Source organism: Triticum aestivum, chromosome 2D (genome assembly GCF_018294505.1).
Source record: "Triticum aestivum cultivar Chinese Spring chromosome 2D, IWGSC CS RefSeq v2.1, whole genome shotgun sequence".
NCBI classification, from domain to species: Eukaryota; Viridiplantae; Streptophyta; class Magnoliopsida; order Poales; family Poaceae; genus Triticum; species Triticum aestivum.
Window position 1 is genome coordinate 575,093,710 of NC_057799.1, and position 25,285 is coordinate 575,118,994.

The following is a 25,285-nucleotide window of genomic DNA, read 5'->3' on the forward strand; positions in this document are numbered from 1 at the left end:
GCGGTGAGTTTCTCCTCCCTCCGATCTAATTTCAACGGCCCAGATTACTTTATGCGAACAGTTAGGTTTTATTTTATTAGGCGGTTTTTGTGCGGTTTTATTTACGGTTTAGCTTGGTTCAGATCGAACAGAGCCCCTCTGGTTTTTTTAGTCGCACACTCCCGTTCTGTTAAAAATCGGCCGAGCGCCGTTTATCTTCGGATTGCCCACACTCTGGCCCGATAGCAGTAGGCCACGTAGCTAGTGACCGATTGTTTTTTTTGTTTTTTTCGTTTCTTTTAAAAAAATAGAATAGTTCTGATTTTATATTGCTTATAACTTTTATGTTTTAGATCCGAATTTAGTGTTTCTTTTTTGCATTAGTTTTATCATTTCTTGAAGTTTCTGATAGTGCAATTGGATTCCATATTTGAGTTGTTTAAAATTTAATTTGATGAAATTTGTTCAAATCACCAATTTGGTCATATCTTGAGTTTTATAAAATATTTTTGATTGATTCTTTTTGCTACTGTTTTGTTATAGTTTTGTATATCCAGTAGCATATAGTGATTTATTTTTATTTTATCTTAAATTAGGGTTTTAGGCAAAACAGTACTGTTTTCGATGTAGTTTTGTTTTGTTTGTAACTTAGTGAGTTTTATTTAGATTTAATTAGTTATTTTTGCAAAGTTTTGTTCAATGTAATATACTTCTGTTAGAATTCAGTAGATAATTTTAGAAATTATTTTTATTAGTTTTGCTACTGTTTAGGATTTCAGTTTAGCAGAGTTAGTGTATAGTGTATGTAATAGCTAGTATTGTAGTTATTTTGCTAGAAATTATTTTAGATAATTTCTTTCTGTTGTTTTGATGAAAATAGATTTTATTTTCTGTTAAGTAATTTCTTAGATTAATTTAGTGTGGTTATGAAAGTTATTGGTTGATATTGTGTGTGTTGGTTTTCCCTAGTTTTCTTTAAATTTCTCTTTGGATATTTTTTTGGCCTTCTTTGATTTCATTATTGTTTTATTTATCTATTTTATTTAGTTGAGTGTTATTTTGATTGATAGTATTGATTGCTAGGACTGATTGCTTATGTGAATACTACGTTTGATTATATAGATTTCAACGGACTGACGAATAGTTCTACCAAGTCATTATTCTGAGAGTGTTGTTATCTTCATAAAGTAATACCAGGCAAGTTCACTTTGACCATGTTTTTCATACCTATGTTTTATTGCATTTAGTGTCATCTTTGCAACAATCCCTCCATGTAGAACGACGATAGGATTGGATGAGCACCGGACAGTGGTCAGGGGAACTCTTTGGAAGACCATGTTTCGGTCGTCTTGTTCTCAAACACCCTGAAGTGCGAGAACGTAAAAAGAGGGATCGAATCTTGCGGGTAAAGTGTACAAACCTCTGCAGAGGGTTAAAACCTAATCGATTAGCCGTGTCCCCGGTTACGGACAATTTGAGCCTCTGGACTTGGATCTATCTCGGAACTCTCAACACCGGACTGATAACATAATTGTGGGCAACTTATGATGATTTGGGTATGAGACATCGGTTGGCGGAACCATGTCATGATAGTAAACTCCGTAGTATAGACTCCTGATATTTCTTTGATGTAGGGAAAATAAAACCAGCTTTACGCAAACAAAACTCAGATACAGAGCCAGAAAGCCATATTGCATATAGTATAGTTTATCATCTGTTTTTCTTACAGTGATCTTGCCGGTACATTCAATGTACTGACCTACACGGCTGCAACGTATCATGTTGCAGATATTTTCTTCGACGAGTAAGAGTTACGATACAGGGTTACGGTCTACACTCAACCTGCCGATGGCGTTGATGGGACTCCACACCCGTTGATTGTTTCCGCTGAGACATATGAGGTATATATCAGTTTTACGTTATTTATACATGTGATTGCACTTTGATATATACATTGATGTACTGTGTGTGCCAGCATACTGATCCAGGGATGGCACAGATACACAGAGATTTGACCGTCTGAGGTCGAGTCGCTACAAGCACGGTGGTGGTTTTATTTTATATAAATTATTGATCTCTCATGCTTCACTTATATATTTTTGAGAGTCTTTTAGAACATCATGGTAATTTGCTTTGGCTATAAAATTAGTCCTAATATGATAGGCATCCAGGATAGGTATAATAAAAACTTGCATATAGAGTGCATTGAATACTATGAGAAGTTTGATACTTGATGATTGTTTTGAGATATGAAGATGGTAATATTAGAGTCGTGCTAGTTGAGTAATTGTGAATTTGAGAAATACTTGTGTTGAAGTTTGCAAGTCCCGTAGCATGCATGTATGGTAACCGTTGTGTGACAAATTTGAAGCATGAGGTGTTTTTTGATTGCTTTCCTTATGAGTGGCGGTCGGGGATGAGCGATGGTATTTTCCTACCAATCTATCCCCCTAGGAGCATGCGCGTAGTGCTTGGTTTTGATGACTTGTAGATTTTTGCAATAAGTATGTGAGTTCATTATGACTAATGTTGAGTCCATGGATTATACGCACTCTCACCCTTCCATCATTGCTAGCCTCTTCGGTACCGTGCATTGCCCTTTCTCACCTCGAGAGTTGGTGCAAACTTCGCCAGTGCATCCAAACCCCGTGATATGATACGCTCTATCACACATAAGCCTCCTTATATTTTCCTCAAAACAGCCACCATACCTACCTATTATGGCATTTCCATAGCCATTCCGAGATATATTGCCATGCAACTTTCCACCGTACCATTTATTATGACACGCTTCATCATTGTCATATTGCCTTGCATGATCATGTAGTTGACATCGTATTTGTGGCAAGGCCACCATGCATAATTTTTCATACATGTCACTATTGATTCCTTGCCCATCCCGGTACATCGCCGTAGGCACTCATATAGAGTCATATTTTGTTCTAGTATCGAGTTGTAATCCTTGAGTTGTAAATAAATAGAAGTGTGCTGATCATCATTATTAGAGCATTGTCCCGTGTGAGGAAAAAAAGAGAAAGGCCAAAAAAGGCCAAATAAAAAAAGAGAAAGGCCAAATAAAAAAAAGAGAAGGCCCAATAAAAATTAGAGAAAAAGAGAGAAGGGGCAACGCTACTATCCTTTTTCCACACTTGTGCTTCAAAGTAGCACCATGATCTTCATGATAGAGAGTCTCTTATTTTGTCACTTTCATATACTAGTGGGAATTTTTCATTATAGAACTTGGCTTGTATATTCCAACAATGGGCTTCCTCAAATGCCCTAGGTCTTCATGAGCAAGCAAGTTGGATGCACACCCACTTAGTTTCTTTTGTTGAGTTTTCATACATTTATAGCTCTAGTGCATCTGTTGCATGGCAATCCCTACTCCTCGCATTGACATCAATTGATGGGCATCTCCATAGCCCGTTGATTAGCCGCGTCGATGTGAGACTTTCTTTTTTTGTCTTCTCTACACAACCTCCATCATCATATTCTATTCCACCCATAGTGCTATGTCCATGGCTCGCGCTCATGTATTGCCTGAAAGTTGAAAAAGTTTGAGAATACTAAAGTATGAAACAATTGCTTGGCTTGTCATCAGAGTTGTGCATGATGAGAGCATTTTGTGTGACGAAGATGGAGCATGGCCAAACTATATGATTTTGTAGGGATGGGCTTTCTTTGGCTATGTTATTTTGAGAAGACATAATTGCTTAGTTAGTATGCTTGAAGTATTATTATTTTTATGTCAATATTACACTTTTGTCTTGAATCTTTCGGATCTGAACATTCATGCCACAATAAAGAAGATTATATTGAAAATTATGTTAGGTAGCATTCCACATCAAAAATTCTGTTTTTATCATTTACCTACTCGAGGACGAGCAGGAATTAAGCTTGGGGATGCTGATACGTCTCCAACGTATCTATAATTTTTTATATTTCCATCCTATTAAATTATCTGTTTTGTATGTTTAATGGGCTTTAATATTCTATTTAATATTATTTTTTGGGACTAACCTATTAACCGGAGGCCCAGTGCCAGTTGTTGTTTTTTTGCCTATTTTAGTGTTTCACAGAAAAGGAATATCAAACGGAATCCAAACGGAATGAAACCTTTGCGAGGATCTTTCTTGGAATAAACGCAATCCAGGAGACTTGGAGTGGAAGTTAGAGACGCAACAAGGCGGCCACAAGGCAGGAGGGCGCACCCAGGGGGGTAGGCATGCCCCCACCCTCATGGGCCCCTCGTAGCTCCACCGACCTACTTCTTTCACCCATATATACTCTTATACCCTGAAAACATCCAGGGGAGCCACGAAACCACTTTTCCACCGCCGCAACCTTCTGTACCCGTGAGATCCCATCTTGCGGCGTTTTCCGGCGATCTGCCGGAGGGGGATTCGATCACGGAGGGCTTCTACATCAACACCATAGCCTCTCCGATGATGTGTGAGTAGTTTACCACAGACCTTCGGGTCCATAGTTATTAGCTAGATGGCTTCTTCTCTCTCTTTGGTTCTCAATACAAAGTTCTCCTTGATGTTCTTGGAGATCTATTCGATGTAATACTTTTTGCGGTGTGTTTGTCGAGATCCCATGAATTGTAGGTTTATGATCAAGATTATCTATGAACAATATTTGATTCTTCTCTGAATTCTTAGATGCATGATTTGATATCACTGCAAGTCTCTTCGAATTATTGCTTTAGTTTGGCCTACTAGATTGATCTTTCTTGCAATGGGAGAAGTGCTTAGCTTTGGGTTAAATCTTGCGGTGCTCGATCCCAGTGACAGAAAGGGAACCGACACATATTGTATTGTTGCCATCGAGGATAAAAATATGGGGTTTATATCATATTTCTTGAGTTTATCCCTCTACATCATGTCATCTTGCCTAATGCGTTACTCTGTTCTTATGAACTTAATACTCTAGATGCATGCTGGATAGCGGTCGATGTGTGGAGTAATAGTAGTAGATGCAGAATTGTTTCGGTCTACTTGACACGGACGTGATGCCTATGTTCATGATCATGCCTAGATATTCTCATAAGTATGCGCTTTTCTATCAATTGCTCGACAGTAATTTGTTCACCCATCATAATATATGCTATCATGAGAGAAGCCACTAGTGAAACCTGTGGCCCCCGGATCTACTTTGCATCATATAAGTTTCCGATTTATAATTCTAGTTTACTATTTATTTTGCAATCTTTACTTTTCAATCTATACAACAAAAATACCAAAAATATCAAAAATATTTATCTTATTATCTTTATCAGATCTCACTTTTGCAAGTGGTCGTGAAGGGATTGACAACCCCTTTATCGCGTTGGTTGCAAGGTTCTTGATTGTTTGTGCAGGTACTAGGCGATTTGCGTGTAGTCTTCTACTGTATTCATACCTTGGTTCTCAAAAATTGAGGGAAATACTTACGCTACTTTGCTGCATCACCCTTTCCTCTTCAAGGGAAAACCAACGCATGCTCAAGAGGTAGCAGCATGTCGCCATGACCTACCATAAGACGGACCAATGAATCTATCATTTGGTCAAATGACAGTTGTTGTTGTCGATAAACCGCTTGGGCGAATAGATTGAACCATCATAAAAATCGCACGAGAGGGACCACAAAACCAGCACCTCTTGCATGCGGTCCAAAATGATGTACGTTGGGAAGCGGTGATGTGTGTTTTCAATATAGACTAATGTACAATTTAGATGTGGTGCCTACCTCTCGATACAGACAACAACCATGAAGGCAAGGTAGTTAAGGACGAGATACACATGGTTTGATGTAGGTCGTGTTAGGATGATCTCCAACGTGTGGGCCCAACGGCCCACCGGGCCCTTAGATCCATGCCCTGATTGGGGGCCCTCAACCCACTATGGTTGACGGGCCCCCGTCACCTGCACTGTATAAAGTGGTGGGGGTCGCGGCTTGTAATATGAGGTTCGTCGCGACGCCGTACACTCCACCTACATTCCCTACCGATCTTGGGTTAGTGCAGTGCTGATGGGAAGCACCTCCACCACCACTCTCTGCCATCACTGGCACCGGCACCATGGCCGGCACCGGGAGCTCCTCGAGCCATAAGGAAAAGGTAATACCTATCACCACTACCGGAATCCCCATGCCCACTGGATCAATAGGTCCTATCAATGGTATCAGCCCAGGTTGGCGTTGTGGATTTTCGGTAGCAACAAAAATCCTTCCCTCCCCAAAGAACTCTAATTGACAGGGCAAACAAAGTTTCCTCACTAGAGAAAGTAGCGCCGCCGTGATGGCCGCGCCATTCCTCTCGATCCCCACACGCATCGGCAAGCCGAGGTGCAGGGAAGAAGAACAACCCCACGGGGCAAAGGGCACCACCACCGAGCCGTTTGACGGCAGCGCGTTCACCCTAGAGGTGCTTGCACACGTCGGCAAAGGGGTCAGCGAGGGCACCGCATCGGAAACACTACAGGAAACAGCTACTTTGCCGTCTGCCACGGCGGACGGCAAAGGCTCGAAAGGCGGACGGCAAAGACCTTTGCCGTCAGCCGCGGACGGCAAAAGGCTCCGGCAAAGAACGCTACGGTAAACAGCTCCTTTGCCGTCTGCTTCCTGGCGGCGGACGGCAAAGAGGGTGGACGGCAATAATTGCGCTGTCAGTCCGTTAAGTGGCTAACAGCAGACCTTTGCCGTCCGCCGCAGACGGCAAAATTTCTCTGGTCTTTGCTGTCCGCCGTATGATGTCATCTACACGTCACTAGATGGCAGGTTCTTTGCCGTCCGCCACTGATGGCAAAGTGCAGGTTCTTTGCCATCTGCCACGGACGGCAAAGTCTTTGCCGTCTGCCACTGTAGGCAAACTGACCAAATGGGTCAGCTCCCAGGAAGCACAGTTGGCTGCCACGTGGCTTCTTTGCCGTCGGTGGCAGACGGCAAAGAGCCTGCATATTGGCTGTTTTTTCTGTTTTTTATTAAATCCCACAATTTGCACAGAAAATATCACATATATAGATATATTGTTCATACACATTGTTCATACATATCCAGCACATAAGTTTCATATCACATATCACATCAGTTTCATCCATACACATTGTTCATACATAAGCAAGTTCCATCCATACACATTGTTCCATCCATGTATATGTTACAATGCAAAGTTTCATCAAGATAGCAAGCTAGATACAATGCAAAGTTTCATCAAAGGAAAAGCAAGCACTCCATCATAGCAAGCTAGCTTCCATGAAGTGAATGAAATCTGCAAAATGGTAAATAAGAAAGTTAGAAATAGGTGACTAAGTTGAAATGGGTTGTTTACGAGCTAACTTAGTTGAAATGGATCATTTATGAGCTAACTTAGTTGAAATGGGTCGTTTATGAGCTAACTAAGGTGAAGGGCATCGTTTTTGAGCTAAGTAAGGTGAAATGGGTCATTTTGGAGCTAACCTAGGTGAAATGGGTCATTTTGGAGCTAACCTAGGTGAAATGGGTCATTTTGGAGCTAACCTAGGTGAAATGGGTCATTTTGAAGCTAACGTAGGTAAAATGGATCATTTAGGAGCTCATCTACGTAAAATGGGTCATTTTAGAGCTAATTTAGTTGAAATGGATATTTTTGAGCTAACTTAGGTGAAATGGATCATTTAAGAGCTAATTTAGGTGAAATGGATCATTTTTTAGCTCACTTAGGTCAAATGGATCATTTATGAGCTAAATTAGTTGAAATGGATCGTTTATGAGATAACCTAGGTAAGATGGGTCATTTGTGAGTTAACCTAGGTGAAATGGGCCATTTTAAAGCTAACGTAGGTAAAATGGATCATTTAGGAGCTAATCTAGGTAAAATGGGTCATTTTTGAGGTAACTTGGATGAACTGCATCATTTATAAGCTAACCTAGGTAAAATGGGTCATTTTGGAGGAAAATAAGCTAACTCTAGGTCATTATGGTAAGCATATTGGAGGAAATAAAGCTAAGTCTAGGTCTTTATGCATTTGTTAAGCAAAACACTAGAGAAACTTACCGTGATCAGGGAGGTGTAGGAGCGGGGTGGCTAGTGCCGCTACCTGGAGAAGGATTGTGCGATGCGTTTCTGGAGTTAAGCTGCACCAAAGATCATTTCCAATGTCTCGTTAGCATTACGACACTCAAATGTTAAGACTACCAAGTAATGTCCATTCAAACTAAACTCACCGTGCTCCCAGGAGCAATCACTGGCATCGGCGGAGCGGGCTGACCGGACTTCTCGCACACAGACTGCACATTTGGTTTTCAGAACAGAGTCATACTAGTTAGTAATGAGACTCAAATGTTAAGACTAGCAAGTAATCTGCAGAAGAAACTTACCACAAGGAGCTCGTACATGGCCCTTGCCTGCATGTCATTCCGTGCCCTCTCCTCCTCCATCATCTTTCTCGTCCTCTCCTCCATCTCCCGCTGCCTCTCCGCCGCCTCCGCCAGAAGTTTCTCCGTTCTATCTCTCTCAGTCTGTATAGCAGCCTGCAACACCACTCACATGACCATTTGTAATCATTGATGGAAGCGCACACAATGTAATGGAGAAAGATAACTGAGTACGTATCATTAACCTTGATGGCGAGTTGCACTGGCCGTTCACGAGGCCTTATCTCAGGAGCGGAGCTCGACTGGCGCGCCTTGATCTCCGGGAGAGTGCTAGGACAACGGATAAGTCCATCTCCAATGGCTATGGAGCCATGGGATCTCCCGCCACCAGATATCATCACCAGCTCTGGATCAATGGGACCCTGGCTCGGGTTAAAGTCCTCCCCTTTCCTCGCCTTCCCCTCATCTCTATATCTCACGAGCTTGTTGTGGGAGGAGATGTTGGTGAAGTTGTTTGCATCATCAAGGTCAGACTGAGAGAAAGCCTTGACTTTCTTGAAAGAGCCAGTGTGGGCCATGGCATACAGGTCGTACACCTCTGGCACCTTATCCGCCTTATTGTAGTGTGCCTGAAAGAGAGAAACAATGAAAATTAGTAATTAAAGGGCTCAAGCTAGCATGAGAAATGAATTGCATGAATCATGAAGCAAACCACATACCCAGTTGCGCCCGAACTGATATAAGTTGGAGCTGCCTTGATGGTGTGGCACACCTTCCATTTGGGCACGTTTGTCCTTGGCCTGGTTGTGGAGGGCTAGCCATTCTTGTGAGCACCACTCATCGACCAACACCTCCCAACAATCCATCCGATCCGCACACCATCTCGGAGGCGCCTAAGTTAGCAAATAGAAACTTGAGCGCTACGGCTAAGAATTACTAAATGAAGGAACTTAAGTAGAAGGCCTTAAGAATTACATTCATGTACTGCTCCTTACTCAGGAACTTATCGTGGCACGCCGGCTTGGTCTTCTTGATACCACGCAAGGCGTAGTAGTCTCGAACAGCCTGCACCCGAGCCTCGTGCCGTAAGTTCTGGAGTAGGCGCTTGCAGACGTTCTGGATAACATTTGCGCTGTCCTCCTCGTATCCCTCCTCACACCTGTAGAATGTCTGCAATCAAATGAGACAATATTGATTAGTACAATTAATAACTAGCTAGTTGAAGATTTTGAAATGTGTAAAGGAGAAATTACCTAGAACGTCCTGATCACCATGTCTGCCCTCGTGTCGCACACGACACCGTCGATAATGACATCCGGCGGGGCCGGGGCAGCCACGTAGTGCTCCCAGCTCAACCCAAGCTCTGGAAGCCGACCCTCACCAGGCAACGTGACAAACCCCGGGAAGTTTTGCCGGCAAAGAACTCCAAGGACGGAGTTGGGCCGGCGGACACTATGATGGTGGTCCCAACCCCTGCAGCATGACAAGGCCAACGCATTAGTTATTTGAAGGAACGTGAATGCAGAAGGTACAAAAATATTAAATGCACTTACGTACCTCTCCCCATCAGGGAAGATCAACCACCTCTGCTCGCGGGTCGCCGGCACGGACGGGAGCCGTGTAGCACCACGCTGGTAGACGGTGCCACCCTCCTCCTCAAGATCAGTCAGCTCCCCGCCATCATCAGCATGGCCACTTGGCTCCTCGGGCTGATCCGGCCAGGTGCCCCATCCGGACGTGTGCTCCTCCGGGGTCTCGTGGGCCGAACTCTCGTGGGCCGAAGGCCAGTCGACCCGAGGCTCGTGGGCCCAAGACCCGTGGACCGGAGGCTCGTGGACCGGAGTCCGTGTAGCCTCCTCCTCGGACGAGTCCACCCTAGCAGTCACGTGCTCGAGTGAAACAGCTGGGGGTGGCGGCGAGGAAGGCGCCCTAGTAGTCACCCTACCTCCTCTCCCGCGACCACGTGCCCCACCTCCTCTCTTCCTACCTCGTCCCCTGCTGGGCACCGCGGTCGACGAAGAAGGGCCCGGCGGTGTGGACATACTGTCCAGCAACGCTCGGCGGAGAGGTACGTCTGGAATCGAAGACCTCAGACCACGCGCCGACGAAGAAGGGGCCTTGGCGCGCTCCCGACCAGCGCCCACCATCTTTCAACACCTGCCATGACAAACAGTAAACGAAATTAGTACAACATAAAAAAAAGACTGACATGAATAATAATATGTGTATCACTTCAGTGTATCATCATCAAGTACAACATTAAAAAATTTAATACCTGACACTACCCCTTGAAGTACCCTGGACGCTCTGGATCTGGCTCGAGAGCGTTTAACTGATCCAGGGTCTGTTGGCCTGTCAATGCATGTGGTGCAGAGTTTTTGACAACTCTACCTCTGATGAAGTTCTTCTTGTCTTTCCTGAACTTATGGCGAGGATTCAGGAACTGTCTATGCATGTCGAAGCAAGAAAACTTGCGACCGGCCTGAAGCCAACGAAACTCAAGAGCTCCCTTGCATGTGGGGCACGGGAACCTTCCATGCACACACCAGCCAACGAATAGCGCATACGCCGGCAAGTCATGCGTCGAGTACATGTACCAGACACGCATTATGAAGTTCCGTTTGCTATAGGCATCGTATGTCTTGAACCCATTATCCCAGGCTTCTTGCAATTCGTCCTTAAGCGGTTGCATGTACACATTCATATTTTTCCCCGGATAGTTGGGCCCTGGAATTATCAACGTCAGGAAAATGTTCTTTCTTTGCATAATCTGTCCGGGGGGAGATTGAGTGGAAAGACAAATACGGGCCAACAACTGTATTGGGCTGCCGTCATACCAAACACACTGAACCCATCCGTGCTGATGCCGACTCGAGGATGCCTCGGATCTGCCGCTTTGTCACCATGTAATTCATCAAACTTTTTCCACGCAAAACCATCCGATGTGTGTACAATCATCAGATTCCCATCTGCATCTAGTTCGGTTCTTTTGCCCGTTTTGTGCCATGTCATCTGTCTGGCCGTCTCTTCGACCATGAAAAGACGTTGAAGTCTTGGTACGATTGGCATATACCGAAGAACACTAACGGGGATTTTGGTCTGTGTCTTCTCACCCATACCGTTGTCTACCACAACATACCTGGAAGACTTGCAAATGGGACAATAGTTCAAGTCCTCATAGTCAAGCCTAAACAAGACACATCCTTTCTCACAGGCATGTATCTTATCATAGGGCATCTTCAGTGCACGGAGGATTTTGTCCGACTGGTACAGGTTTGCAGGCATTACATGGCCTTTGGGTAGAAAGCGTCCAAATACTGTCATCATTGCATCGTAGCATTCTCTGCCCAAGTTGAACTGAGCCTTCAGAGCCATTACTTGTGAGATGGCATCCAACTGACAAAGCTCAGTGTGCTCATGGAGCGGACGTTTTGAAGACTCCAACATTTCATTGAAGGCCTTTGCAGATTCCTCCATCTCCTTGTCCAAATCCCGAGCATCATCAAAGTCTTGCACCATGTTTTCCATCCCGGTACCATGCTCGTCGGTGTGACGACGATCCACCTCAGCTCGGTCACGTTGGGCAGACTCACCATGAAATGTCCACACCGTATAATCGGGCATAAAACCACTCTTCTGCAGGTGTTTGCCCATTTCAGCCTCTGTCCTCTTTTCCCAATTGCCGCACCGTAAACAGGGGCACCAGGTTTTCCTCTGGCCTTTTGCAAATGCGGCTCGCACAAACCCCTTGGTTTTTGTGAACCATTCAGTGCTCCATTTGTTCTGACCAGTGTGACCGGTGTACATCCACGCACGATCACTCATCTTGACTTTCAGAGCTACTAGACACACAACAAATATATATATATATATATATAATTCACCATGTATGTATTCATCAGTTGATCTACTTTGTCAATTTTATTACGTCCATGCAACCTACACTCTAATAGGTAATGTTAGGTCCTAATCCCACCCGAGTATGTTTAGATTGGGTTCATTTTCCCATGCTATGCCCCGGATCCTACGCAAAATTTCGGCAGCACCTCCCCGCTGTTCTCCTGATACACGTCTCTGCAATAAACAGAGAGGATGTGTACCCGGAGAACAACAGGGGAGGCACTGACGAAATTTATGCGTCGGATCCGGAGCAAAGCATATGGGAAAACGAACCCAATCTAAACATACTCGGGCTGTCCATGGATAGTGTTGGACAATTCGAAAGAATCAAGGTTATAAATATGCAAATGCATGCATATTTATAACTATGACGCTTTCGAACGGGAGACACATATTGGTTACGCATACTGATGATTCAAGACACATATATATCTAGCTATCAAGTTTTATCGGAATAGATCAAATAATTTATGGGGGAGGAGGACATGTCATTTGTGCTCACCCACGAACGAAGGGGCAGAGCTCGTCAAACGCACGGTGAGGTCGTTGAACACCAAACCTCGCAGCGATGAAACAACTGCACATTTAAAACTACCCGATCAACACAATTATATATGATGTTTTTCATAACAAAATCGAAAGATATATGACCTAACTAATAATTCACAAATATATGACCCCGTCGGCTTCTGGAAGGCCAAAGAACACCTTTTCGGGAGGTGTCGGGGGTCGGGGTGTCGTGTCGGTCTCGGGGTGCCGTGTCGGGGCCGGGGTCTCGGGGTCGGGGTGTCGGGTCGGGGTGCCGGGTCGGGGTCGGGGTGCCGTGTCGGTGTCGGGGTCGGGGTGTCGGGTCAGGCTCGGGGTCGGGGTGTCGGGGTCGGGGTCGGGGTCGGGGTCGGGGTCTCGGGGTCGGGGTGTCGGGGGTGTCGTGTCGGGGGTCGTGGTGTCGTGTCGGTGTCGGGGTGCCGTGTCGGGGTCGGGGTGCTGTTTCGGGGTCGGGGGGTCGGGGGGTCGTGTCGGGGTCAGGGGGTTAGGGTGTCGGGGGGTCGGGGTGTCGTGTCGGGGTCAGGGGGTTAGGGGGTCGGGTGTCGGGGTGTGGTGTCGGGGTTGGGGGGTCAGGGGGTCAGGGGGTCTTCTCATTCTTCTACAACTTCTACTTCTTCTCATTCTTCTACTTCTTCTCATCCCCCGTCTTCTTCTTCTTCTTCTTCTTCTTTCTCCTCCTCCTCCTCCTCCTCCTCCTCCTCCTCTTCTTCTTCTTCTTCTTCTTCTTCTTCTTCTTCTTCTTCTTCTTCTTCTTCTTCTTCTTCTTCTTCTTCTTCTTCTTCTTCTTCTTCTTCTTCTTCTTCTTCTTCTTCTTCTTCTTCTTCTTTCTCCTCCTCCTCCTCCTCCTCCTCCTCTTTCTCTTCTTCTTCTTCTTCTTCTTCTTCCCCCTTCTACTTAACCTAAACCTAAACTAAAAACCTAAACTAATTAAAACTAAACTATTTAAACTAATTAAACCTAAACTAATTAAACTAAATAACCTAAACTAATTAATTCTAAACTGAAAAAACTTAAACTAAAAAACCTTATCTAAACAGAAAAAAAACAAAAAAACAGAAAAAAATGGGAGGGGCTCACTGTGGGGGGCGGCGAAGGGTCGGGGAGGGGCCGGCGACGGGGGGCCGGGGCGGGGCGGTGGAGGAGATGGGCGGCGGGGGCCCGGCCGGCGGGGGGCCGGGGCGGCGGGGGGCCCGGCCGGCGGGGGGCGGGGGCGGGGGTGGAGGAGGCGGGGCGGCGGGGGCCGGGGCGGCGGGGGGCCGGGGCGGGGCGGTGGAGGAGGCGGCGGGGGGCGCGGGGCGGCGGGGGCCGGGGCGGCGGTGGGGCGCGGGGCGGCGGGGGGGCGACGGGGCGGTGGGGCGGCGGGGCGACGGGGCGGCGGGGGAGACGGGGCGGCGGCGGCGGGGTGGGAGGAGAAGGGCGAGGACGTAGTGCGTAACGGGCGGGGGGGGGTACTTGCCGTTAGTCAAGTGCCCTCTTTGCCGTCCGCCAGCCTTTGCCGTCCGCCTTTTTGCCTCTTTGCCGTCTGCTAGCGGACGGCAAAGAGGTGGGCCGTTAACATTTTTTCAAACGAGCGGGGGGTGGGGGCCACCACACTCTTTGCCGTCTGCCAGCGGACGGCAAAGATTCTTTGCCGTCTGCTGGCAGACGGCAAAGAGCTGGCAGATGGCAAAGAGCTTCTTTGTCGTCAGCCTTTTCTTTGCCGTCTGCTTATGTGTAGCTGATGGCAAAGAGCTTTTTTGCCGTCAGCTAGCAGACGGCAAAGAGCTGGCAGATGGCAAATTAGCTGATTCCAGTAGTGAAAGCTGCCGTATCTCTCTCTCTGCCTTCTGGAGATGGAGGAATGGAAACGAAGGGGAAAGGGAAGGGGGCTCGCGCTGGCGCGGCTCGCCGCCGTCACCGGCGACTGGGGCGCAGCCGCGTGCCTCTATGGCACTGGATGCGGTGGACGAAGGGAGATAAGGAGGGGAAAGTAAAAGAAAAGGCGCGCTGGCCGATCGACGCCGTCGCCGGCGCCTTGGCCGGTCGACGCCGACGCCGGCGCTCTGGCCCGGCACGGTGGCCGGGCGGGGGAGAAAGATGCGGAGAGCGAGAGAGGGATGAGAGCGGCGCGTGCGGGGGGGGGGGGGCATGAACGATGGTTTCGTCTCTAGCTGGTTTTGATCCAGCGAGAACATCTGGTGACCGTCCGATCAGATCGACAACCCAGATCCAAACCCTAACCTGCTCCAGGCTGCTGGGCCAGAAAGGGAGCAGGCCAGCTGGCCCGCTGGAACGAAAGAGCTGCGTGGGCGCAGCCTCGCGGGCGCAACTGCACGCGCTGGGCTGAGGCCTGCTGCCGCGCGCGCTGGGCACTGCCTCATTTTTTCTTCTTCTAAAAAACAGAAATATCTTGAAAAGTAAATAGAAAAGTTTATGATATTCTTGCTTTTTCAGAAAATATAAAAGTTTCTGAAAAGTAAAATAAAAGTTTCTGGAAATGAAAATAGAAAATTTTCAGAAAAAGAAATGTTCATGAATTTAATAAAGAAAATAATGAAGTTCATGAATTTTTATTTAGTGAAAGAAAAGTTTCTGTAAAAAGAAAAAGTTCATGAATTTTCTATCATGTTTCCGCTGCAAATAAAAATAAAAGTGATCTTTTAAAAGTGAATAGAACCAAAGTAAAAGATTAAATTGTTGCTTCTCTAATGCATTTTCGAACCAACGGGTTAAAATTACTTAGAGAGTAAAAGAGTACAGAATTGTTTCTGAATAGAATATTTTAAAGTTTCCGTTGCAAGAAAAAGTTTTATCATCGCATTAAATTGGAACCAACAGGAAAATTTAATTGGAAAAAATGTTCTTAGCGATGTTTTTCCCATGTGGGTGAAATCAGATTAAGATAGTTTCCGCTATGACAAAAGAAAGATATTTGTTTTAAAGTTAAAATATGGTATTGTTATTTTCTGACCAACGTTGATGATAACAGTACTATAATTCTATGAGTCTTATGTTCAAAGCTTAAATCTCTAATAAATTTTGTATCAAAGTGATCAATTTTCAGAGAACAGATAAAGATCAAGAAATGATCTTGAGCTAGAGAAATGTATTTTTCTTGTTCCCGCTGCAATAAAGTTGATGATGATTATTATTTCTTAGCAAAGTTGTTTAATATAAATACTATCATCACATTGTTTATGAGTTATATGCATTATTTCCATTTCCGCCCAGCGGTGATATGGAATTAATGTAGAAGGATGATGTTTTAGTCTAATTTTGCCCAACAGTGATTTAGAATGTAAAAGAAAGTTTTAAAAGTTTAATATGCATATTTTTTAACCATACCAATATGGGGTTATTTTTATGCTCATTATTGTTGATTATTGGATAATTTTTCTCAGACTAAAAGTGTTCCATGCTTTCATTCGTGAAAGCGAATGGTTGGGTACTTGTGACCCGAAAGATGACCAAGAAAGGTCATAACGTGAGGGAGTATGTTCTCTCTAAAGAATGGCTTCAAAAAGAAGAGAATTCTTGGATATTAATCCAAGAACAGAAAAGAGATAGATCATTAAGAGTCTTGGTTGACGAATGTCTTTCATGTACTCTCTATGAAGAAGATTTTCCTGTCAACATGATTTGAGATGAAACAAGCAACATGCGTGTTTAATTTGTCCAACGTTGGATCAAGCATGTGTGTTAAAGAGCATTAGGATTTATTCCAAAATTTGATGATTGAATAATGTAGTCAAAACAAGGTAGTCAGATTCGGGATTCGGAGTCGGATCGATTTTCCTCAGGCAGAATCGAGTCGTAAGATCGAGTCGTGGAGTCGAGGATTCTACTAGATTTACTCAAATACGATATTTTGTATGCACACAAGAAATTTATATGGGTTCTATAGAGTTTTGACACTAAATATGGAGCAAAGAACATTCACATCAATGCTAGTTGTATTCCACTTATTTTTATGGCTAACCTACCATCTACTCCCTCCCTGCCAAAATAGATGACGTTAGTACAAAGTTGAGTCATCTATTTTCGAACGGAGGGAGTAGCTCGCATGTTTGTAACATATATGAGAGGGAAATATATAGAATATTTAAACCTTCAATGGACGAAATTTACTTAGGTTCTTTTTAGAGTGCGTGAATAGTCGATCACTCGTCTATCTGACCTGCAGTGCTAACCCTTGAAGGGTCTTGCTCTCTTTCTCCGATCAATCTTGAAGCATCCTCCTTTTCACACCAATTCCATCTGTCGACAAGCCTGATCCTCAATTTTGATCTAGGGTTTCTAAGAGCTAGATCAAAGGTGTCAGTGGCTAAGCATTTGGGCTTTGGAAGGGAATAAAGGTCCATGAGGTATATGAAAAGGGGTTTGGATGATGGCATACTATTCTGCTACAACTAAACAAACGTCTTAGATAAATTAGTAGAATCGGACATAGTCCATAGCATAGTCGGGATTGTATAGTTTTGTACAGGATTCTATGATTTGGATCGCGATTCAACATGGATTTTACCTGATCCGGATTCATAGTGGGATTTGGATCGACATACTTCCATAGGGTCGTGAAGTCGTAGGATTCTAGCAATCGAGTCAGGATTCTGACTACCTTGAGTCAAAAGAGCCAATTATGGCATTTATGTCCCTTACAGGGAATTACCCGCATGGCGGGAAAAGATGATTATGATAAAACCCGCATGGCGGGAAAAGTCTGGGAAAATACCTGAGTAACGGGGTAAAGTTGACATAATATTATGTCAAAAATCTCATATGGTGGGAGAAATCTGGCAAAGGACTTATCTTGTATGACAGGAGAAAGAGATGATGACTCATGTGCTTTTAATGTGTCCCACTCTGGGAGAAAAGTATGGAGTAGCTATTATGCTTTCCTAGTATCGATCGTACACCTTATGTGTAATGGTCATTAAGCACTCAATAAATCCAAAGAGAATAAAAGTTACAGACAAACCTAAAGATAAGAATGATATGCAAGTGTGACTTGCAAAAGTACTAATGATAAAGAACTCTGTCGAGTTTCTGAAATGGAATGAGGAAAAAGTACTCCCATACTAGTTAAAAGATAACTTCATTTTGTATGAAGAGATAACTTCATTTCGTATGAAGTAATCCGATGAATGAAGTAGATAATCGAAGTTTCCTCAATTCACAAGAGTTATGAATGGTTTTCAAAATTGTGGCAGAAAAGTTCTTGCCACATTTCGAGGGGGAGAAAGAAATATGAGATAAATTAAGAATGATGAAACTCCCCTATACTTTAGATAATGTGATGAAGAATGTGATCGTCTGGGGGAGTACGACGGTCATATTAATACCCCTAAAGAAAAGAAATAGTTGTATTTCTGGATCTTTTACAGTTCCGAAAGCAGACTAAGGAATACTAAGACGGTGCTTAAAGTGCGATAAAGAAGAAAGTTTTAACAGAATAAACCCAAATAATAAAGTTTAAAGATACGCCATTTTTAATGAAGATGGAGTAATCTGGGGGAGCATGTTGAATGACCTATACAACACCTAATGTTAGCTCTATAAAGGATGAATGAGTACACATGGATCTTGTGACACAGGTCCCTATAAAACCTATAGCCTCTTGGCAATGACAGAGCAACAACACCCCCATATGAAGGAAGTGCCAGTACCTGAGACACAGATGGTCTCAAGGAATGAGAAAATCAGATACTTTTGTTTACTATAAAGCCTATGTTAGTGAAACTCAAATGAAGGTTGATCCCACCTCATTTAAAGCGCTCAATCGAGCTTTGAGAAGTGGTTGTTTGTCTAAATGATAAGAGACTATGTCAGATGAAATAAAATTGGTGAATCCCGATGATGTTTGGGACTCATATAAGTGATTTCCAATGGAGCATAAACAGTAGGTTGTAAAGGGTCTACAAGGTCAATGTGACTCCAAAGGAAATATGTAAAGGTGTAAAGCGCGACTTAAATCGAAAGATTTTGTGCAAAGAGAATGAATAAATTACAATGAGTGTTAGTGGCACATCATGACCGACATCATGATCTGAGTTACATCAGATGAAAGTAAAGAACACAAGGGATACTGCTTCAAGAAGTTTTTTGATGGACTAGAGCAAGTCTCTAGACAGTGGCATTTAAAGTTAAAAGAATCAGATGTTATTTTGGGTTAAAGAAAATGAGAGGATAATTGTATTCATGCAAAGTTATAGAATGGGAAATTCATTTCCTAATCCTGTGCATGTGGATGACGTCGTGCTTGCTAGTGGTGATGTCAATCTACTGCAGGAGGAGAAAAGAAGTTCTTGTCCTCAAAGTTCAAAAGAATGTTCTCGATAGAGCGTCTCTCATTATAAATATCAAGATTCACCAAGAAAAGAATAAAATGGGGTATTAGGAATTTCGCATGGACATGCTAAGAAAGGTCTCTAAAGTATGCATGCGACAAAACCTACGCCTGTTCTTATAGTCAAGGGTAATGGAACTGGAAACTATGGTGTTCCAAAAGTTGATGAAAGAAGACTGAAAACCGATATCGTACCATATGCTTTAGCTGTTGGAAGTTTAATGAATGCAAAAGTATAATTTTACCCTAACATAGTTCACGTATCCGGGTTGTTTTGGCAATGTCCAGTTTATATATAGATAACTGGAATGGAGTCAAAGATACCGGCCTCACGCTGAAAGAAATAAGTGCTCTAAAAAGATTGTGAGTACAAAGACAAGACTTATGAAATGTATAGCGAAATCCACAATTGTCGCTAACTTTCACACGTGGAGGTTTTTGTGTGGAAAAGCTCCAAAGAATGAAACAATTATCATCAATGTGATGCAAAGATATGTTATAGCTTGATATGAGGCTGAGGGACAGGCAAAATGGTTAAGGAGACCTGTACCCGGAGTTGATAATGATTGACAACAGCGATAACCATTTTAAGTTTTTCGCTCCTATGACAACGAGTCAAGTGTTGATGCCAAACACACTGACACAGTTATGCGTTGTAAAGGAGAAAGCCCGGAATTATGTAGAAATGCTTGAAGCATAAAAGCAACAGACAAGTGTTTGCAGATCTGCTTATTAAAGGCTTACCGCCTAGTGTGTTCGGAGAACACACAGTCGACATGGGTTTTATGGTATAGTCTAATATTTCCGGACAATAAAGGGCCCAAGGATAAAGAATTTGTTTCAAAAACAGAAAGGTATGTTGTGGCTGTCTGATTCTATCGGCAATTGAGCTGTGACGATGAAACATGTTCTATGTATTGATCTGTTATGAAACGAGTAAAGTAAAAGTATAAGGTCAAAAGTAAAAGTTGAGATCAAGGGGGAGAATGTTAGGATGATCTCCAACGTGTGGGCCCAACGGGCCCTTAGATCCGCGCCCTGATCGGGGGCGCTCAACCCACTATGGTTGACGGGCCCCTGTCACCTGCACTATATAAAGTGGTGGGGGTCGCGGCTTGCAATATGTGGTTCGTCGCGACGCCGTACACTCCACCTACATTCCCTACCGATCTAGGGTTAGTGCAGTGCTGATGGGAAGCACCGCCACCACCACTCTCTGCCATCACCGGCACCATGGCCGGCACCGGGAGCTCCTCGAGCCATAAGGAAAAGGTAATACCTATTACCACTACCGGAATCCCCATGCCCACTGGATCAACAGGTCCTATCAGGTCGAAACCAGCAATCCGAGCATCTGGGAGGGAATCCTAACAACGCATGAGCTCGAGCTTTGGTTGACTGACATTTGACGGTGACCGGCCCTAACACGAACTAGGAGGAATCCATTCATGGCCAACACATACCCCTCATTACTGGTCAAAGGGATGATATATATACACTCCGTGAGCCCACAGATATCCGTGTCATCACAAAAAACTGCACAAGGGAGACGTGGTCGATCAGAAGACCCCGTATACACTGCATGCGGCCCCAAAATATGTATGTGTACGATGGTGTATGATGTGTTTAAATCCCAAATGCACAACTCCGATGGGCCACCAACTACATTACAAACTGAACACCGTACCCGACTCCAAGCCTGGTTCAATATGTATGATGCCAGTTTCCCAACTTCGAGGCAGCGGCGGGGGGGGGGGGTGGTCGTCCCACGCATGCGCTCAAACTTTATTTTGTCTAGCATGGGACACATCTATATATATCTATATACATCTATACACCTATATAGTGTGCGAGTAACTTTGAAAGTTGCTCGTTGGATGAAGCCAATCCGACGGTACAGAGATGGCAAATCCGAGCACTACAGGCCGTTGGATATCATCTACATTCCACCAGATTCTGCCACATGTACAATCTAGAGGACTCCATGGTTGAACTTAAGCATAATGCACAAACCTCAAAACACAAGCACTTCTCCTTTGTTCTCTAGAATCTACCATATCTTAATTCCCCAAACTTTTTTTTTCTAAATGAATTGTCACTTTTTGTTTTTACCTTTACAATGCACAATTCCATGAATCTTAATTTTTTTATGAAACTAATTGATTTTGGATGAGATGAACTATAAGAATTAAATGAACATCTACATCATGCATATCTGGGAGAAGAGGCGGGAAACCGATGAGAGGAGTGGCGAGAAATGGTAGCCTGCTTTGAATGAAAACCTAGTAGAGAAGGAAGCGTGAGCTACACGACGCATGCGCACAGTGCTTACCCATGTACTGCATGTGCTGTCGAAAGGGCTCAGGGTTGCCGTTCGATCTGGGAGCATCCAATGGTGCAGACGTACGATCCATGGGGTTTGGGTTCTGGCCAGTCAGAACGCACGACTCAGATCGCGCGCACAGCGGGGGGGGGGGATATCATATGGGAACCAATATTCGGTGGAAACCGGTGAAAACCACGAGAAAAAGATGTTTTGAAGTTTCAAAAAAATTTGAAATAAATGCGAGATGTTAAGAGGATGATGTTTTATTGGCACACAAAATTTCAAGTTGAAACACATTATGAGATGTGAGCTACGAAAAAGACAAAATCAGCGTTGAATAGTGCCAAATAGTAATGTCACTATTCAGGGCTGAATTTGTCTTTTTCATAGCTCACATCTCGTAATGTTTTTCAACTTGAAATTTTGTGTCGCAATAAAACATCACCTTCTTAACATCCCACATTTTTTTTTCAGATTTTTAAGAAACTTTAAAATATGGTTTCCACAAAGTTTTCATTGAATATTGGCTTTCGTGAGTGAACCGTGTGCTATCTGAAAACATTTCGTGAGAAGAATCTTAGTTTTTAAATCCCAGTAAATCCAAAACTAAGCCGAAAATCGTGAAACCTGCCATGGTGTCACGACATGGCACTTATATGTCGAGGAATTTTTTTCGTCCATTGTGGCGCAAGTTTTATTACAAGCCTCTTACAAACCGGAGCTTCTCTCAAAGAAGCCTCGTGGTTCTGATAGGGAAACGTGTCCCCCTTCTGGGCGAAACGTAATCACTGCCTCTTTTCGCCTTGTATTTACTTCTACGGTCAACATGGAACGACAGGATATCCGTGCTGAAATTTAAACTTATTCAGGGTTCGTTTGGCCTTTTTATACACTAATTGAGTTTCCTAAGCATTTAATGTCCACAATGCAAATCTGAACTACAAATACATGCTCCAATTCACCAAAATGGCTAGAAAAAATATACATGTGTCCTTGGGTGCATGTTTAGGTCCCATGCCAGGAATGGGAACGAATTACAACCGTACCGGTGTCATGGCTCGTCCTCAAACATTTCGAATCTCGGTTTTTAAGTCCCCATAAATCCTAAACTCACCAGAAAGTCATCAAAGGTGGCATGGTGTCACGTCATGGCACATATATGTCATGGTAAAAACATTGTCCAATTTGGGCCAAGCTTTATTACAAACCTCTTATAAAAACAGGAGCTTCTCTCAAAGAAGCCTCGTGGTTCCGATAGGGAAACGTGTTCCCCTTGTGGGCGAAACGTAATCACTGCCTCTTTTCGCCTTGTATTTTCTTCCACAGGCAACATGGAACGACATGATATCCGTGTTGAAATTTAAAACTTATTTAGGGTTCGTTTGGAATTTTTATACACTAATTGAGTTTCCTATGCATTTAATGTCCATAATTCAAATCTGAACTACAAATACATGCTCCAGTTCACCAAAATGGCTAGAAAAATTATACATGTGTACTTGGGTGCATGTTTAGGTCTCATGCCAGGAATGGGAACGAATTACAACCGTACCGGTGTCCTGGCTCGTCCTCAAACATTTCGAATCTCGGTTTTTAAGTCCCCATAAATCCTAAACTCACCAGAAACTCATCAAAGGTGGCACGGTGTCACGTCATGGCACATATATGTCGTGGTAAAAACATTGCCAATTTGGGCCAAGCTTTATTACAAACCTCTTACAAACCGAAGTCTGTCGCAAGAACCCTTGTGGTTTCGATAGGGAAACGTGTCCCCTTGTGGGCCAAATGATAATCACTCCCTCTTCTAGCCTCGTATTTTCTTCTACACGCGACACGGAACAACTGGAGATTCGCGCTGAACTTTGAAATTATTCAGGGTTCGTTTGACCTTTTTTATTCATTAATTGAGTTTTCTAGGCATTTAATGTCCATAATTCAAATCCGAACTACAAATACAAGCTCCAGTGCACCAAAATGGCTAGAAAAACGTACATGCATGTTTCCTTGGGGTTCATGTTTAGGTCCCATGGAACTAATGGGAACGAATTGAACCGTCTCGCCGTCCTGGCTTGGCCACAAACATTACGAATCTCGGTTTTTAAATCTCTGTAAATCCAAAACTCACCAGAAAATCAAGAAACTTGGCATGGTGTCACTACATGGTACATATAATTGTCCAATTTGGGCAAAGCTATATTATAAGCCTTTTACAAACCGGAGCCTGTCGCAACCCTCGTGGTTCCGATAGGGAAACATGCCCCTCTTGTGGGCAAAACGATAATCGCTGCCTCTTCTCGCCTTGAACTTTGTTTTCTACATGCAACATAGAATAACAGGAGTGTCGGGCTGAAATTTGAAACTGTTCAGGGTTCGTTTGGCCATTGTATATATATTACTAATTACTAAGTTTTCTATGCATTTAATGTATTCCATAATTCAAATTTGAACTACAACCACATGCTCCAGTGAAGCAAAATGGGTGGGAAATTGTACATGTGTCATTGGGTGCATGTTTAGGTCTCGTTTAAGGAATGGGAATGAATTACAAACTTGTTGTCGTCCTGAAACATTGAGAATCTCGGTTTTTAAATCCCAGTAAATCAAAAAGTCACCCAAAAAACATGAAACTTGGCATGGTTTCATGACATGGCACATATATGCCGTGGTAAAAAAATCGTCCAGTTTGAGAAGAGGCGCACACATTAGTAGCCAACGAAGTCCTTTTTGAAATAAAAAACTGACACGTTAATATCCAAATGGTTGTATTATATTAACCGTGTCGAAATTTAACCATACTCGGTGGCGTGCGTGCAGCTATTTGATTAGACGGGATGAGCGCGAGAAGTCCGCCGTGTAGGCTCGACGGGACGCGTGCGAGCAGTCCGCCGCACAGGCTCGACGGGACGCGTGCATCCTGTCCACCTCGCAGGCTCGACGGGACACGTGCGAGCAGCAAGGCCGCCCATGCTCACTGGGAAGCGAACTCTTTGACCCCCATGCACCAGCCGCCGCCCGCCTCGCTCACAACTTCTCCATTAATGGGTTAATTAAAGAACTTGGACGGAGGGTGTTTGCTTGTGATCCCATGGCAGCATTTGCTTTGTTCGTGTTTTCAACTCGTATTCCGCCCTAATTTAAATTGCCACATAGGGCAACGGGTAATACGACCACAAATAAAATGGCAACGGATAATACGATGACAAATTTACAATGGCGCAGATAATAATTGTCTTACATACTCCGGATAATTTAAAATGCCACATGCGGCAAAGCCCGGAAGACACGGGGGCAAGAGAAGAAGGAAATTGCAGACAACGATCTGGGTCGCTACTGTCTCTACTCGTCGATGGATCGCCGGGCGGCGAAATCCTCCAGCTCCTTCTTCAATTCCTCATGACTTTGCTTGAAAGAAGCCATGGATTCCTCCACCTCCTGCTTGCGCTTGATCCGGAGCTTCCTCAAGCCACCCATCAGTTCCTCGACGACCGCTTTCAGCAGCATCTTCCAGCCGGCGGCCTCCTCCTCCTTCTCGGCGACCAACTTGAGGAGCTTCGCATTTTCACCCATGAGTTGCTCGACAAGGCCGGTCGCCTTGTCAATCGAGGCATCGCTGATCTTGAGCAGCTTCATCAAGCCGTCGACCAGCTCCTGCTGCGTAGTGACGCCAGCGAGAATGTCGTCGTCGCTAGCGAAGGACTTCAGGAACGCCGGCTCGTCACGATGGCCGACACCGCGAATGCGCTTGTGAGAGCCCTCGCGTGCCCGTGAGAACTCGTTTGAGGGCTCCGCGGTGCACCGGGAAATCTCTGTTGCTGCTGCGACTTCGCGGCGGTTCCTCTCTAGTGCTTTCGCGGCCTTGATCTTTGCTACCTGGT